The sequence below is a fragment of the Macrosteles quadrilineatus genome, unplaced genomic scaffold (genome assembly GCF_028750875.1).
Source record: "Macrosteles quadrilineatus isolate MER2022 unplaced genomic scaffold, UCM_ALF_1.0 Scaffold_1__1_contigs__length_201487025, whole genome shotgun sequence".
In the NCBI taxonomy this organism is placed as follows: domain Eukaryota; kingdom Metazoa; phylum Arthropoda; class Insecta; order Hemiptera; family Cicadellidae; genus Macrosteles; species Macrosteles quadrilineatus.
Window position 1 is genome coordinate 2,643,979 of NW_026542594.1, and position 18,426 is coordinate 2,662,404.

General features: G+C 32.6%; 2 non-coding genes across 2 annotated transcripts; one reads left to right on the forward strand and one right to left on the reverse strand.

Annotated features, from left to right (window-relative positions):
* Positions 1 to 523: 523 nt before the first annotated feature.
* Positions 524 to 596, forward strand: Trnaa-agc (transfer RNA alanine (anticodon AGC)). The gene has a single exon. It is a non-coding gene; the product is annotated as a tRNA-Ala (tRNA).
* Positions 597 to 12,830: 12,234 nt separating this feature from the next.
* Trnaa-agc (transfer RNA alanine (anticodon AGC)) lies at positions 12,831 to 12,903 on the reverse strand. The gene has a single exon. It is a non-coding gene; the product is annotated as a tRNA-Ala (tRNA).
* Between the last annotated feature and the right edge of the window lie 5,523 nt (positions 12,904 to 18,426).

The following is an 18,426-nucleotide window of genomic DNA, read 5'->3' on the forward strand; positions in this document are numbered from 1 at the left end:
TTTATATAATCAATGAATTATAGTTCAGTCCTCATAGTTGGTTTCCATTTGTATATTTTCAACAAAGCTGTGTTAAAAGGTATAATGAAGACTATTCCTAAACGTAAACCAGCTTATAATCACCAGACGTCATAAACTAATTAGTAGCTGTCTAGAGCAAGCGTCTCGTTCTACTAACTTTCTACTCCTTAACTTAAACATGAACATAATGTCGGCAACCTTTGGCGACACTCACATGAGTTTTATTTTCTGCTGCAAGAGGGTATTACTATAGTTTTATTATAGTAGTCTTAATTGTTAATGAATTTTATGTTTATTTATAATCATAAAAAATGACTACGTTTTTTTACGAATTTAACCTCAAGGGGATTAGTTTCACTTAAATAAATGCAACTTTAAAAACGGTTGGTTTTGGGCTAAAATTGATTAATAAACTCGCATTTTTTTTTTTAGTTAATCCTCTCTTGGAGTGTTTGGTATGGGTGTGGCTTTAGTGTAATTTGGCATTTATCATGCATCAACTGGGGGCGTAGCTCAGATGGTAGAGCGCTCGCTTAGCATGTGAGAGGTACCGGGATCGATACCCGGCGCCTCCAGAAATTTTGTTTGATAAGAGACGTTTGACGTTGACTAATTATCTTAGGTACTCCGGAGGTAAATACGGCAATGCAGCAAGGTCCACTGGCCTCAAACCCACTCATCAAGTCTGGAGTGTTTCTTTTTTAATCACAATGTAGGCCAAATGGATTCTATCAGTTTCAATTTCACAATGTTTTAATGTTTGAATCGATGTCACACAATAGTTCTACAGTTCATAGACAGCCATACAATCGTCTATATGATTTGAAAGTGTACAACTTGCATGCTGAAACTTCCAAGGACTCGTTTTTCTAGTACTATACCTTCAAAATCTCAGTTTTCACCGGAGCGTCATGTATTAGTTAAGATCATTGTTTCAATATTGAGCACATCCGAGTAACTTTTGAGACTTACTTGTGTCGTAAAACTCCTATCTCTATTGTTACGGCTTTATTTTGGACCAATTTGTAAGGCAAGAGACTCAAAATTCTAAATAGCTTCAAGTTTGGATTTTTTTCTCTTCTGTCAACAAAACATAGATTATGACCTCTATGTGAGTTGTGACTGTACACCAAAACATTTATCAATAGGTATACATTAACATTATAACCAAACATTTGTATTTACCAATAAAAATAAAATCGTATTTAGTTTTCTGAATAAAAATAGAAAATCGAGTTTTTAATGTATAGCATACAACATTTTAAAACATAATGCTACAGGTACTCTACTGTTTTACACACAGGAAGGAAAAGTGTCAAATGTTAACACGCTTAAAAATCAATAGCATTGTACAGCATATTTGTTTCTAGTTTTTTAATCAAGTCAGTGTCTTACACGAATTGGTATTACAGTGTGCCAACACTAGACAGAGTATTACAATACTACAGACATGCTTTGTTACAATAGTGTCGCAGTACTACTGTAGTGCAACAGTGGTGATATTCGCCGTATTGTTGAACCTCTGTCCAGCCGTAGGCACAACCACGATCTTGTCTGTAAAGAGTCATGATTAAATATTGATTCCATGCATTTATTGGGAAACATTTTTGTTCCGTTTTATATATTTTTGTATATTTAGAAAAATAATAAGAACATTCACTTATAAAACCCAAGCAATGTCCAGGCACCACGCAAACCAGTCTATTGAGTGAAATGTATCTTTGACTGCATTCATTTTAACTATAAACTTTATCGTGTAACGGAAGAATATAAATTTACAAACATGATTTCTTGAAAACTACTGAATGAATTTTAATGGAATTTTAAACAGAACGTCCGTATGAGTGCTAAGAAATTCATATAGAGCTTCATCCACGTGCCTTCAAAGTTCTTGTGGTGGACCTAACATTATATTGTTTAATGGTAAAGCAAAATATACCGGAATAATAAATTTGGTACTTAACTCCATACACGAATACTACAAAAGTATTTTTATAGTATTCGTGACTCCATATACTTATTTACAACACGCCGAACTGTTTATGTTATTATTATATGTAATTATCTTTTATAGATACTGAAAGAACTCTGAAATGTAATTACTATATGCAGAAACTGGGTAGTATTTGCTAGTGGATTTTTATATGTAAATGACTTCTTGATCAGCATTGTACTTGTTATTAAATTTACGGAAAGTAAATAAAAGATAAGTCTTATAACACTTATAACATATATTTACGCTTATACTGTTACTCACAAGACGGTAAATACTGTATAGACCTACAAAAAAGTCGTCATTCGCCTATTGGGTCTGATGATGATTGGAGTGTCCAATCGAAATCGATCACCAAATCAAATCAAATCAAAATCTGCTTTATTTCCAAAATTTTTTACAATATATACATATACAAAATACGAACAATAGTCCCGCATAGGCCGTGTAAGACCTGTGCGCGGGACGAGCTCTATTACAAATTAGAAATATTCTTAAAAATTTAAACTAAATTAATCAAAATACTATTTACAACTAAGCTATGAGACAGCTACAGGAACAGTTAATGCTAAATAAAAGGTAGTCGAGTGAATGGAGTTGCAGTTACTGATATATGTACGCTAAATATTGTTTGGTGTACTTGTGTATAATTATTGTTAGGTATTGTATACTGAACCGATAAGTGTCTCAGACTGATCGAGCCCAATCTCCGACAGCCAACTGCTTACCGAACGTTTATAAACTGGAAGAGATACCTGTAGATCTCAAATCTCTGATGGTATATTCCTATACAAAAAATTCGCAATATAAAAAGCACCACTTACCATCTTGTTTGTATATTTTTATCTGTATTATTTAGTTACCTGTGAGTAACAGTATAAGTGTAAATATATGTTATAAGTGTTAAAGTGTTATAAGACGTTTCTTTTATTTACTTTTATTTGTAAGCATGCAGGAAACAGTGAGTTTATTTTTTTAACCGACTTCCCCACTACCAACAAAAGGAGGAGGTTCTCAATTTGTTTGTGGCGATGTTTTTTTTTTTCTATGTATGTTCACCAATTTCACTGTGATTCTTTTACCGATCAGTGTGGTTCCACTACCAAAATAACCAGGAGAGTTTCTATTTGGTACCTTATATATTATGTTTAAGTATAATATTTGTTTCGGTGAAAAATTCTGAAAACCTTAAATATTCAACATTTATTTTGTTTACATTTTTGCAGATTGTTTACATTTGTGCAGAGAAGGCAATAAATAATAATAACATTCCTACAGCTGTTAGTTGAAACCATTTAAATGAAGCTACAGACAATTCCTCATGAAACAGTTGCTTCATATTGATCAATAAACTATTTCTTGCCATGGAGCCTAAATGAATTACATTGAGAAAAAAATGCATTTTGTTTTGGTTACTATAAAAAATGTATTTTAACGTTTGACCTGATTTGTGTATACAGTAATTCTGCTTTTAGTATTGAATATTCTGACTTACAAAAGCAAATATGTTTCAGTGAATAGCTGTATGATATTGACAAATAAAGGTGTATTGTGAAAACCAAAGCATTCGTAAAACAGGTCTAAATATAAATCAAATGCAATTATTCCTTACACGACCTAAGAAGTGTGACAGTGCATAATCGTCAATTGTCTTAAAAGTGTTAAATATTTTAATTACTAAACATGCATTTGCAGATGTGGAATGTTTATTAATATTCTCTACCCAGTTACTATAACATATCAATACTATTATGCCTGCTTCGGAAAGTCCTAGAGGAAGATGATTTGCAATTTCGACTAGGCTATATCTTGAGCAAACAAAACCCCCTACATGACTTTTAACCACTTTTAGCTGAATCAATCTTTCATATAATATTTTCCAAAGGTACTATACGAAAGGTACTATGGTGTTAACGACCAATTTTCCACTTTTGAGAGATTTTTTAGTGATGGTAGCTGAGGAATAACTTTCATATTGTTCCAAAAGGCTTGAGACGTTACTGTATTTCTTTTTATAATGTAGAAGTACACTGATTGCAGGAAACGATGATGTCTGGCATTTCAATGTATCTAGAAAAGACAATTAGTTTTTCATTAGGCCTAATGTAATGGACAACTTTTTCTTTCTTAAGGAATATCTAAAGATGTTTATTTTTATACCCATTGATTATGTAACCTGAACAGGTGACTCAAGCAGTTTTAAAATAATGATTGTTCTGTGGAACTTTTGATAGTTTCAAACAGTTTTGCTCATCAAAAATCCTCAAGTAATTAATATATAAAAAATTATACACTCACTAAAAATCATGAAATAATTTATTTTTGTAAAAAAATACAACCGACTTCAAACGCTCTAAAAAGAATGAAATAATTTCAATAAAGTAAACTTTTGTATTAGGCAAGCTCACGTATTTCAAGTCGGCGCGGCTCAAACTGCAAATATGATTGAAATTAAATATTGTGTGTGTATTTTGAAAATAAATAAATTGTAGCTGGATAACATAAATATATAAAAAACACACTGAACTGTTTTGTTTATATATTAAAGGAAATATTTTCTTGTATTTTATGTTTACTTCAGAATAAATGCATTATCAAAATAACACACACTAATGTTCTATATGAATAGGAAAATAATTTAGTTTGATATTATGATAGGGAAAAGAAGCTAGTTTAGTATTAAAACGTTACTTTTCCAAGTTAGAAACATTTAAATAAATGCGTTATAACATTGACTATACACCTCTACTAGAGATATATAGTAGAGGTGTATAGTCAATGGTTATAATCTTTTTAAAGATACTCGTTAATACCACTATAATGCCGATCTCTGATTACGGTAATAAAATAACACTTAACGCATAGCTATGAAAAAGACATGCAGATTAACACCTTTAGTTATAGATAGTCACCTGCAATATGGACACCCTCTCTCAATTTTGTATCAAAAATCATCATAGAGCCGTGCCGACTTAAAATACGTGAGCTTGCCTAATACAAAAGTTTACTTTATTGAAATTATTTCATTCTTTTTAGAGCGTTTGAAGTCGATTGTATTTTTTTACAAAAATAAATTATTACAACGGTCGTCACAATAAATTATCACATCGATAGATTCTGTGAAATAACAATAACGCCTTTGGTTTCAAACAACTAGTGTCTATGTAACTTATTTAACAAATTAAATACTTTTGAAGAGTTCATACATTTTTACTTTTTTTCGTTACCGATTTTGGCTTGAAAGTTTTATATCACACATGTCACTGCGTAAAATTAAGCATTTTTGTTTTCCAATATTGTTAAACTTGTATGTCTTACTTCTGTGCCTTATGTAAGTTTAAAATCCGTATATTCTGCTGGCTAATTTGTTACATAACCAAAGTAACTACTGTACGTGAAACAACCTGACTATTTTAGTAATTAATCATTTAGCCAAACACTACCAAAGCCTAGCACTGCAAAGCATTGAATTTACTCATACTACTTTTTATTTTTATCATGAACACTTCAATCTAATTAGCGTTAAAACATCCTAAGTTCTTAAAACTTACTATAGACTAATATTTATTGAGTATAAGCTTTGACTATCCAGTATAGTCAATGGTATAAGACAATATAAAATAATTAAAAATACAAGTTAAGTTTCATTAATGTATGCATGTTAAATATATAGACATGAATGGCTTTGTTGGATACCACAGTCTGTGGTGGACCGTTCACACATCAGACATCGCAGCTGCTAAATGTGAAATGATTGAGAATCGACAGCCATTTATATCCATGCGATATCAATTTTTGGTTTGGCGAGTCAAATGTAAAATGTATTTCTCTGAAATTTAAATAGTACCCGCTATGGCGATTAGCCTTTTTTCAGTGCAAGCACATTCCGTTTAAATGGTCCCTAAAAAGAATTTGTGAAAATAAATAATGAGTCTATGGAAAAGTGAGTTAATGGTATCCTCCTTACTGTAAGACCAAAGTCAGGACGTCATAGCGACTAACCAGCAAGAGAGTTATATGACCTTCAAAATGTTAAATTAGAATATGTAATTGACAATTAATTGGTACTTAAACATATTAATGACGACCATTCAATGTTAGTTATTTTCAAGATGTATTCCATGAAAGAAGTTGTGGATCTCAAACCTGTTTATCGAAAGAGTTAATGGATTTTCTCTGCGGTAGATTACTACAGTTGGTAAAAAATTCAGTAAAGAAAGCAATAAATCCTCTCCCATGCCATCGGCATCGTCTTACCCACCCCCACCTCCCCCACAGACTCTTGGCTCCTCGCCATCTCTAACAACCCCCCCCCCCTTCTTGAACACCTCACTGATTGATATGTGTTGTAGGCCAGACGATATCCAATTATATGTTTTGAAATTGGCGATGATTTCGTATTTTTCAAATTTAATTTCAATCTCATAATAATTCTAGGAAATCAATAAACACGCCATTTCATATTAAAATTCTTAAAAGTAGGCTACATTCCGCAACACAAGACAGTAGGCCTACACACTACAGTACTTACAAATTAACATATAATAAATCACAACAAATGTCATATTGTGTTATTGGTCGTCCGTTGCACAATTTATTGTGGGATAGTGGTAGGCCTAAGTGGCCGGTTGACCGAGTGACTACAGTGTTTTACTGTATTGGCGATCGCTACAGTGTTGTGGCCACCCAACATGTTCCACTGTTACGCTATATGCGTGTAACAAAGTACACTTAAAAATATAATCTATTACGAATAAATATGTATACCATTACATATGATACTCTCTCTAAATAACCTCTATATAATCTGGATTGTCAATAGAGTTAATATCAACTTTTTACATCAACGTAGTTTGATTTATTAAAACAATGTCAGTTGCAATAAGTCGTGTCGTCGTGTCACTGTATTGCGGGCCGTCCCCTTGAGGGGGCAACGCATGGCTGAATATTTTTTAATGTTTTTTTATGGCCAGTAAGTTTGATACAAGTTTGGTAGCTCTATTTTTACTTTATTTTTTTTATTTGACTGTGCTGGGACTTTTTCCATCCTGTATCAATCAGTCAGTCAATTAACCATTACCTGAGGTAACATTGTGAAGTTTGCTGTGGATACAGAATATCCGCATTCATATAATTATACATATTATTGTTGCTTCATTAGCCTATATGGTAAATAAGTTATTGCAAGTTACGATAAAAATATAAGTTACGATATATCAAAGCTCAATTCATTTTCTGTGAACGCCACAGATCCCTCACAATTGTCGCGTAATACTATTTACACAAATTTTCTTATGATGGTTTTACCACCTCATATGAAAAACCACGTTTTTTTATCAAACAGCATAGTTTCTACAGAACTGTGATTCATTTTCCGCATTCACCACGTTATTGTTTGGCCTCGCCAGCCACTTCTGGTGATATTGGTTATTGCGCGTAGACACGCGAGTTGTGCAGTTTACTGCAACCATTTGGTATCATTAACTGTATTCAATAACTTAAGTGTTTGCAAAATACAGCATAATCAAAGTTTTGAAGAAATCAGTGACTCTCAACCGTCCTCTTGACTTCCAATGATAACCAGTGATTATCCTGTATGGCTATTTAAACTTAATCATTTGCAATATTTGCGAAACAAAAAGGGTTATTTTTAATCATTGGAATTAAAAGATTTATAGGATACCGACTTATTTTACTATGCAATTTTTCTACAATAGTTAACATTTACATATTAATGGATAAGACTTTCTTACTGTTCTACACTGAACCCAACTCAGTTAGTCATAAACACATTGCTGTGTAGTGTATATATCGACTATTTGTTTGTTAGAGTGACATTGTATTAAGAGTTACAGAAAGTTTTCAAACACAAAACAGACGGAAGTTTATCATGATAAGTTTAACTTGTATAAGTCCAATATTTATTCTATGTATGGTAGCTGTCCCCGGTCCCGCCTTAGTGTGAATCGAATATCATAAAAATGGAGAAATAATTTAAACCTAAATTATTATCAACCAACTGATAAAGCTACAGTAGGTCTATAGACTTAGACTTTACAGCCGATATCTTAACTGTGTCTCAACTAATTAATCTACTGAAAATTTTTTAATAATTATTGTGCAATACTCTAATTAAGTGTATAACTTTTATCTTTTAGATGTGAAATAAAATGTTTAAATGTACAGAAAATCTGATCGTATTGTCAAAACTGACAACTTTTGGGTTTTTAGTTGATATTTCAGTGTATATAAATAACGTATGAACCTTTTCATGATGCAGAGACCTAACTGAATCTTTCAACAACATTTCTTAGTATAAAGCTACGATTTGTAAGTTAGCTGTGTTTAAGATTGCATTGTAATGTATCCAATATTTTCAAAGGAATCTTTACTAAAAAAATACCGCTTCGCATTTATACTGGAATTCATAAAAATTTCGATAGAAAATTACATATGGCTAAGGTAACTTAAGCTGTTCACAATATGCTAACTCAGTAATTGTAATTGTTCTACATAGTTGAAATGAAATGCTGCTTTAAAAGCGTTCGTGGAAGGACTGGAGCATTTAAATGGGAACAAAGCTCTCATTAAAGGAATAAAACAACCGTAAGTGGTTATGCTGGTCGAGTGTGGAACTGTGCTCGTTCTGTAATACTGTATGCTCTCTACCTCACGTGTGATTTGCTTTACAATTACACTCAACCGAACTTATCGGTTAGTCACGTCCGATTTTTACAACCTCAGATTCCCAATAAACTTCAGTAAATAATAGTTGTATTCTTTGCAACTTAAAATGTTTCTCAATATTAGTAAATTTTCCTTTTACTTGTAAATGCAAGATTATTCAAAACGTATGAAAAAATTTTGATAAAACATACTTTGTCGCTATTGTAGTTGAAAAATATACCACTACATGTATTTTTACCTGATCTTGGAGCAGTGTAAGCCACTCCTCTGTACAGTAAATGTGTACTCTAGGTACGTCGCTGTCTAGGAACGATATGAGGACGTTCATGTTTATTACAACACTGGCGACGTGCTCTGGAGGGTATCTATAATTTAGCATAATGTTTCATTTAAATAAAGTACAAAAATATAAAACTGGTACCTTAACCTTAGTAGCCAATGGGAGCCGAGCCAGGGCACTTTTCCTTATATTCCAGGCTATTCACTTGACAGTGTTCCCAGCCATCGATGTATATATTATAACTACGTAGTTAGACCATAGACTAACCAACACAGGTAGACATTTTGAAGCTTGTAGAAAGCTTGCGTTTCTAGTTCATGTCCGGTGACACTGATCGGTAGTGTCAACGACATTTTGATTCTATTATTATAGATTTTTCATTATTTTTTTTTACTGTTTGGTTATATAACTAGGGGACGAGTTATTTTTAGGACTAGATCATATTATTTGGTTAAACGAGGTTTTGACTGAAATAACAAAAAAGCCCATTTTAAACAACACACGACCTCTACAGTGCACTGGACAGAACTAATAATAAAATTTGCTTCAGCTGTTCCATAAGGATGAGAAATGTACTAAGGGAGTATGTTGGATGCATATAAGCATAAATAAAACATACTCCCTTAAATATAACTAGACATTCCATTCTAGTATGCAGCACGTAATTGAAATTAGTCACCGACAAGTGTGTTTCTGTCAATTATTACTGATTTCTGTTGGGTACTCTTAACTATTTCTTTTAAACCAAGCCAATAAATAAATAAACAAATAAAATATTAACAGCAAAAATATAATTTAAACAGTAGATTCCATGAATGGCTCATGCAACTACGTTCTTTTAGTAAAAATATAAAGGGCTACAGCTGGTTCATATAGATACAGTATTGAAACGTAAATGATTCCAGATTCCATGCAGTAAGCTACAAAGCAATCACGTCACATGGTGGGTCTGGCGTCTGGCGCAGTACCTCCGTGCTGGGCTGTTGCGACATCCCCACAGTTATGTGTTGGTATTGGTAACACAATTCGGTCAGCGACCACACCCATCAGCAACAACGTGTTGACCTTCTTTGCTTATCAAAGCCCTGCTTTCTCTACCAGGTAGCGCTGAGGAGGCATTTCAGCTTGTGGTCGAGCCATCTTCAAGTTTACAAATATTGGGGTGAACAATTTCAGCATACAGGATTTATTAACAACTTAAACTGTTATTTGTGTGCTATAAATAGTATAAATCCTTGTGTAAGACAGTTTGTGGGAACTATAATTTATTTTTGTAAAAAATACAACCGACTTCAAACGCTCTAAAAAGAATGAAATAATTTCAATAAGGTAAACTTTTGTATTAGGCAAGCTCACGTATTTTTAGTCGGCGCGGCTCTATGATGATTTTTTATACAAAATTGAAAGAGGGTGTCCATATTGCAGGTGACTATCTATAACTAAAGTTGTTAATCTGCATGTCTTTTTCATAGTTATGCGTTAAGTGTTATTTTATTACCGTAATCAGAGATCGGCATATTATATTGGTATTAACGAGCATCTTTAAAAAGATTATAACGCATTTAAATGTTTCTAACATGGAAAAGTAACGTTTTAATACCAAACTAGCTTCTTTTCCCTATCATAATATCAAACTAAATTATTTTCCTATTCATATAGAACATTTGTGTGTGTTATTTTCATAATGCATTTATTCTGAAGTAAACATAAAACACAAGAAAATATTTCCTTTAATATATAAACAAAACAGTTCAGTATGTTTTTATATATTTATGTTATTCAGCTACAATTTATTGATTTTCAAAATACACACACAATATTTAATTTCAATCATACTGCAGTTTGAGCCGCGCCGACTTGAAATACGTGAGCTTGCCTAATACAAAAGTTTACCTTATTGAAATTATTTCATTCTTTTTAGAGCGTTTGAAGTCGGTTGTATTTTTTACAAAAAAAATTATTTCATGATTTTTAGTGACTATAATTTTTTTATATATTAATTACTTGAGGTTTTTTGATAAGCAAAACTGTTTGAAACAATCAAAAGTTCCACAGAACAATCATTATTTTAAAACTGCTTGAGTCACCTGTTCAGGTTACATAATCAATGGGTATGAAAATAAACATTTTTAGATATTCCTTAAGAAAGAAAGAGTTGTGCATTACATTAGGCCTAATGAAAAACTAATTGTCTTTTCTTGATACATTGAAATTTCAGACATCATCGTTTCCTGCAATCGGTGTACTTCTACATTATAAAAAGAAATACAGTAACGTCTCAAGCCTTTTGGAACAATATGAAAGTTATTCCTCAGCTACCAGCACTAAAAAATCTCTCAAAAGTGGAAAATTGGTCGATAACACGTATATTACCTTTGGAAAATATTATATGAAAGATTGGTTCAGCTAAAAGTGGTGTAAGTCATGTAGGGGGTTTTGTTTGCTCAAGATATAGCCTAGTCAAAATTGCAAATCATCTTCCTCTAGGACTTTCCGAAGCAGGCATAATAGTATTGATATGTTATAGTAACTGGGTAGAGAATATTAATAAACATTCCACATCTGCAAATGGAATATGTATATGAAAGATTGGTTCAGCTAAAAGTAGTGCAAGCCATGTAGGTGGTTTTGTTTGATCAAGATATAGCCTAGTCGAAATTGCAAATCATCTTCCTCTAGGACTTTCCGAAGCAGGCATAATAGTATTGATTTGTAACTGGGTAGAGAATATCAATAAACATTCCACATCTGCAAATGCATGTTTAGTAATTAAAATATTTAACACTTTTAAGACAATTGACGATTATGCACTGTCACACTTCTTAGGTCGTGTAAGGAATAATTGCATTTAATTTATATTTAGACCTGTTTTGCATTTTGGTTTTCACAATACACCTTTATTTGTCAATATCATACAGCTATTCACTGAAACATATATGTTTTTTTAAGTCAGAATATTCAATACTAAAAACAGAATTACTGTATACACAAATCAGATCAAACGTTAAAATACATTTTTTATAGTAACAAAAACAAAATGCAGGGCAAGAAATAGTTTATTGATCAATATGAAGCAACTGTTTCATGAAGAATTGTCTCTAGCTTCATTTAAATGGTTTCAACTAACAGCTGTAGAAATGTTATCATTATTTATTGCCTTCTCTGCACAAATGTAAACAATCTGCACAAATGTAAACAAAATAAATGTTGAATATTTAAGGTTTTCAGAATTTTTCACCGAAACAAATATTATACTTAAACATAATATATAAGGTACCAAATAGAAACTCTCCTGGTTATTTTGGTGGTGGAACCACACTGATCGGTAAAAGAATCGCAGAGAAATTGGTGAACATACATAGAAAAAAAAAACATCGCCACAAACAAATTGAGAACCTCCTCCTTTTGTTGGTAGTGGGGAAGTCGGTTAAAAAGGACCCTATCCTGCAATCAAATTACGTCTTGACGTGATTTTGTTAAAACAGCTGGAATTGTTTTATTGACAGTGCGCTGTGCGTGTTCCCATGCGCAATGCGTGTTTCGCATGTCACTCGCCAACCACAAACTCCGAGGTGTTGGTTGTCAAGGAAGTGAGATTAGTGTGTAAGACGTCAATAAATGAACAGCCCTTTGTGTGTGGAGACTGCCGAGCGACAAAGCCCACAACATGTGATCGATCACGTTTTTGCTCTAATTGTTGCCCATTGTCGCCCGATCACTCACGTATCGGCTTATAAATATAGTTCATACGAGGCAACAAATTGGGTACTAATTTTTGTGGCAGGCTTTGGGACATATTCGTGTAATTTGGTAATATTCTTAAACGGTTTTATGATCAAACAAAATTTCTGGAGGCGCCGGGTATCGATCCCGGTACCTCTCACATGCTAAGCGAGCGCTCTACCATCTGAGCTACGCCCCCAGTTGATTCAAGTAAAAGTATAGATTTGTATTAAATATAGCAATGTGAATAAAACGTGATAACTCCCATGCATTACCAGAACTAAATTATATTAAATAGTTTCACTATGGATATTGGATTAGGAAATGTAAAAATATTTAAATTATAAGAAAGAAAAACACTATAGGCTACATAGTGATTGGTACTCAGTGTGACAAAAACTTTTTGGTGTAAGTACAAAGTAAATGCAGTATGATGATGCATATAAAATGTCCCAAGTCTAAAAATTAGCTTCTCAAAGAACTATTTTATGTTTTTCAAAAATAACTATATTTTTAAACTTAATACAGCTATTTCTCAATTACCTGTAAATGGATTTGAGTAGATAATGTCATGTTCGTGTTCTACATTAAATTTTGAATAAGAATAATACAAAATGACAGAGGATCAGTTGTAAAAACTCCATTGTAAATAGATTCAAAGATAAAAATTAAGATGTTTGATAAAAACTAAAAAAAAAAACATTGGTCAATTGCATTTGTTCACACCCTGTATACAAGAAAGTGTCGGAATATGTTAAAAACTGCGCCATTTTATAAGCTTTCCAACCATATGCTACCATTGAGCTTTATGTCTGCTTATGTATGCTTTCGTGGTTTGAAGACTACTAAGCATGGTGTCTTTAACATTTAAAACATAGAAAGTCGGCATGTATTAAGAAAAAGATGTATTTTTGTTTCAGCTTGAACAGTAAAACAGTAAAAAAGTTCCCTGTTTTCTGGCATTCAAACCACTAAAACAAACAAAAAAATATGTAAACCTCAATAGTGTAGCATATGGTTGGAAAGCTTATAAAATGGCGCAGTTTTTAACCTATTCCGACACTTTATTGTATACAGGTTGTGAAAAATGCAATAGACCATAGTTTTTTAAATTTGTATCAAACATCCTAATTTTTATCTTTGAATCTATTTCCAATGGAGTTTTTACAACTGATCCTCTGTCATTTTGTATTATTCTTATTCAAAATTTAATGTTGAACACGAAAATGACATTATCTACTCAAATCCATATACAGGTAATTGAGAAATCGGTGTATTAAGTTTAAAAGCATGGTTATTTTTGAAAAACATAAAATAATTTTTTGGGAAGCTAATTTTTAGACATGGAACATGCATCATCACACTTTATTTACTTTGTACTTACACCAAAAAATTTTTGTCACACTGAGTACCAATCACCCTGTATATTGAAAAGTAAACAAATAATATATGATAAATAATTAATTAAATGATGTGAATAAGAAAAAAGTCTTCAACAATGGATTTTTAAATTTCGTAGACAGGTTTAATTGGATTTTTTTTATTTAATTATTATTTAAAATTCTCAGATGTAACCAAGTGTTTTCTCCTTTTCTATAAGAAACAGCAACATGCAATTAGGTGATTCGTCAGGAGTAGTTCTATAAAGTTAATATAGGTAATCAGTTTGTATGCTTTAAACATATCATGGGTTTTTAACATATGTTGTATGAGGTTAGTTTATTTTATCATATTAGTTTATATCGGTCGTTGTGTATCCGACATTTCATTTAATATCCATTCGTGAGGTGTTTCAATGGAAAGGAATAGACTTACTTGTGAGGGGTGGATTTGTTGAGTGGTCCAACCCTCCTTAGCTCAGGTTGAATGGGTCGTTTTCTGTCTCCCCTAGGAGTGCCAAGTAGGGTAGATAAGGGTTAAAATAGTATTACAGTATTTCCCATTCAAAGTTAATCGGAGTAATGGACGTTAGGGAGCGTCCTGGGACATGTGAACGGTTATTAATACAAGGCGGTATAAACCAGTCTATAGGCTAATGGAATAAACTATTTTCTATATATTTATAAATTCATGCAAATAGTTGAGTGAGGGACGATGTTTAGAGGCCTAAATTTGAATTTATTGACCGTGGAAATGACAACAGGTAACTGTGCGAATGCCGGTTTATTATCTGAACTATGCGCGTATGACAGTATGTCACATGTTCGAATAACGAACGTTATTCTTGAATGAATATTCGTCTGAATATAAAGAAAAATTATGCCCACCGTAATCCTACTGTCAAGTCAATAATTATATGTTATGACGATTTTTTAATTTTAGTGTAGGCCGATATGTAATTTCGTGTTTTTGTTTTTAAGGCAAAAACTGAATATATTTTGAAAGATGATAGTAACCCAAAAAACATTTGGATGTAATTTTTCTCAATCCAAGATGGCGTCTGAAATGACCGTTGTTAGGCACTATTTTTAGGGGTTTCCTAAATATCTCGAAAACAATGAACTTTTGCATCCTATACTAAATTAGAAAATTAAGAATATTATATCTCCTACAAGAAAAGGATATTATGTACCTATTTTCGTTCAACCATTTACAAGATGTAATTAAGATCTTATCCAATTAGTCCTTCCATAAGAAATACATGTTAATATGTATCTTAAATAAATGCTAAACATGGCAAAGCCTATTCGCCTAAGGTCAATATAACCGATGTTCTTGAAATCTTGAAAAATTGTCCAGCTGTTTGACATTTTAATCAAAAAAATTGTTCCAAGATTAAGGTGAGAGTGAGCACACAAAACAGTTATAATTTAAGAAACTGTAACAAATAATGCGGTTTTTGTGACCTTGCCAACGCCTTAATTTTGGAAAATTTTTTGTGATTAGATTTTCCAATTGCTGGAAATTTTGTCAAAATTCAAAAGTTAAGCATTACTGTACATTTTATTTTTCGCTTTCAACAAAATAATTCGACGAATTTTTATTTCGTTACAAACGAGCCTACACAGGTTCACCCTTAATTTAATTTAATTTTGTTTCATGAGTAATTTTTAAATCTTGACAAAATTTCCATATTGTATCTTTAGTTTACATATTCTTGACAATGGCTGTGTGATTCTCCTCAGTATGAAGTGTATAGTAGTTTACATATTCTTGACAATGGCTGTGTGATTCTACTCAGTATGAAGTGTATAGTAGTTTACATATTCTTGACAATGGCTGTGTGATTCTCCTCAGTATGAAGTGTATAGTAGTTTACATATTCTTGACAATGGCTGTGTGATTTTACTCAGTATGAAGTGTATAGTAGTTTACATATTCTTGACAATGGCTGTGTGATTCTACTCAGTATGAAGTGTGTAGTAGTTTACATATTCTTGACAATGGCTGTGTGATTCTACTCAGTATGAAGTTTATGCTGTGTGATTCTACTCAGTATGATTTGTATAGTAGTTTACATATTCTTGACAATGGCTGTGTGATTCTACTCAGTATGAAGTTTGTAGTAGTTTACATATTCTTGACAATGGCTGTGTGATTCTACTCAGTATGAAGTTTATGCTGTGTGATTCTACTCAGTATGATTTGTATAGTAGTTTACATATTCTTGACAATGGCTGTGTGATTCTACTCAGTATGAAGTTTGTAGTAGTTTGACATGTTCTTGACAGTGGCTGTGTGATTCCACTCAGTATGAAGTGTATAGTAGTTTACATATTCTTGACAATGGCTGTGTGTTTCTACTCAGTATGAAGTGTATAGTAGTGTACATGTTCTTGACAATGGCTGTGTGGTTCTACTCAGTATGAAGTGTATAGTAGTTTTTATTGATAGTTGTTGCTGTGTGATTCTTCTCAGTATGAAGTGTATAATATGTATGAATTGTATAGTAGTTTGCCATATTTTTAACAGTGGCTGTGTGATTCTACTTAGTATTAAGTGTATGATTAATTATTGCCGTTATGTTCCAGGTATGAGGCTAAAGGTTGGAAAGGAGATTTCAGTGAGTGTTTAGTCCTCAGTATACTTATTTCATTGCCAACCGCCGATTATCAATACGAGTAGTAGGCCTACGTTCCAACGACGTCAAATGTTTACATAAAAACGTAGGTGTATTTGTTAAACAATGATTAGTAAGTTATAATAAGCTGATCCCGGTTGTAAGTCGGTATCTGCTGCCCTAGTGTTTATGATTACATTGTGTTGAACATAAGGAATCCAATAAAACGAATTAAGGCCTGTTCACACCGGCGTAGCCCGACGTCTGCAGACGTATTCGGTGTATTAATACGTTGACCGTGCACTGTTCACACCGCAGCTACGTCTGACGGCTACGTAGCCGGTGAGCCGGCTGTTGTTGGTTTATTTTATTATAATATTTTTTTTTGTAATTTTATTGTTTATTTTTATTAGCGTTTTATGGATTTCAGTTAAGATTGTCACGGTTCAATTGCTGCTTTTATAGTATACCCTGAAAAGTCTGTTGATTAATGAGTTAATGTTGATAAACATGTTTCACTCTAATTTTAGGCCGTATATACAGTAGTAGACTATAAAACTTGTGATATATTATAATATAAAATAAATATTATCAGAAAACATGCAATAATTTTGCTCATCCATGGATTACATGATAAAATATTCTATGGTGTAAGTAAGACGTAGGCCTATGTCTAAAAATAATTCATTAATGTTTCATAAATATCAGCCCACAATATGAACCATAATAAGCCATAGAGAGACTTTTTTGATAAGGAGATTTACAAGCAAAATGTTAGTGAACATTAGGTACTCGTATGATGAAGTATTATTATATTGATCATATAAAGTTTTCTTGGTTGTTATGTTATAGCATTGAGTATAAACCTGTTATAGTGATTTAATGATTTTTTAAAGTGATTCTTAATTTTTGTGTTATAATCCAACATTTACCGCTTAAATAAATTTATTATAAGGTGGAGGGAGGGTGGCGGTGACAGTCCGGTGTGCTAGTGCGCATGCGCGTATTCGGCGATGCGAGCTACGCGTAGCTAGCCGGCGTAGCGGCAGCGCCGTAGCTTCCGTAGCTCACGTATTAATACGCCGGTGTGAACACTCTCTATGAATTACATTAAGAGCTACGTCAGCTACGTATTCCGAAAAAGTATTAATACGTCTGGCTACGCCGGTGTGAACAGTCCTTTTAGGGACTGATTTTAAGTATTTCGTATAATCCCCTATCTAATTACTTCGTCTGCATTGCATTTTCCCACAGAAATACATATACTTGAGCCTTAAACCTTTAAAGGTAGTTGAACCCTTTTCGAGTTTAACCTGTTCATAAAAAGTATTTTGGCTCTACGATAAACACAATAAAGCAAATAATGCTAAAATTACTTTTAACTATTCATTTGTGAAACACTATGCAACTTGACAATACCATGAAATATAAGGTAAAGTTTGATATGGGTTTACACAATTTTGTATTCAGGAACAGATAGTATATTAATTAAATAAACTTTATTTTAAGTTGGAAATACGACAAATTTTCATGATATTGTAAAATTATTAAACACCGTACTTAACATGTATTCATTAAGCAACCTTTCAAGCCAACTGTTAACATATACAAACTAAGGCAAGTACATAAAATTCCAATTCTCAAATTATCTCGTGATTGTGGTTAAAAATCTTTCAATGAGGCCCTGCATAGTCATGTGGCCTACAGCACTGCCATGGGTGA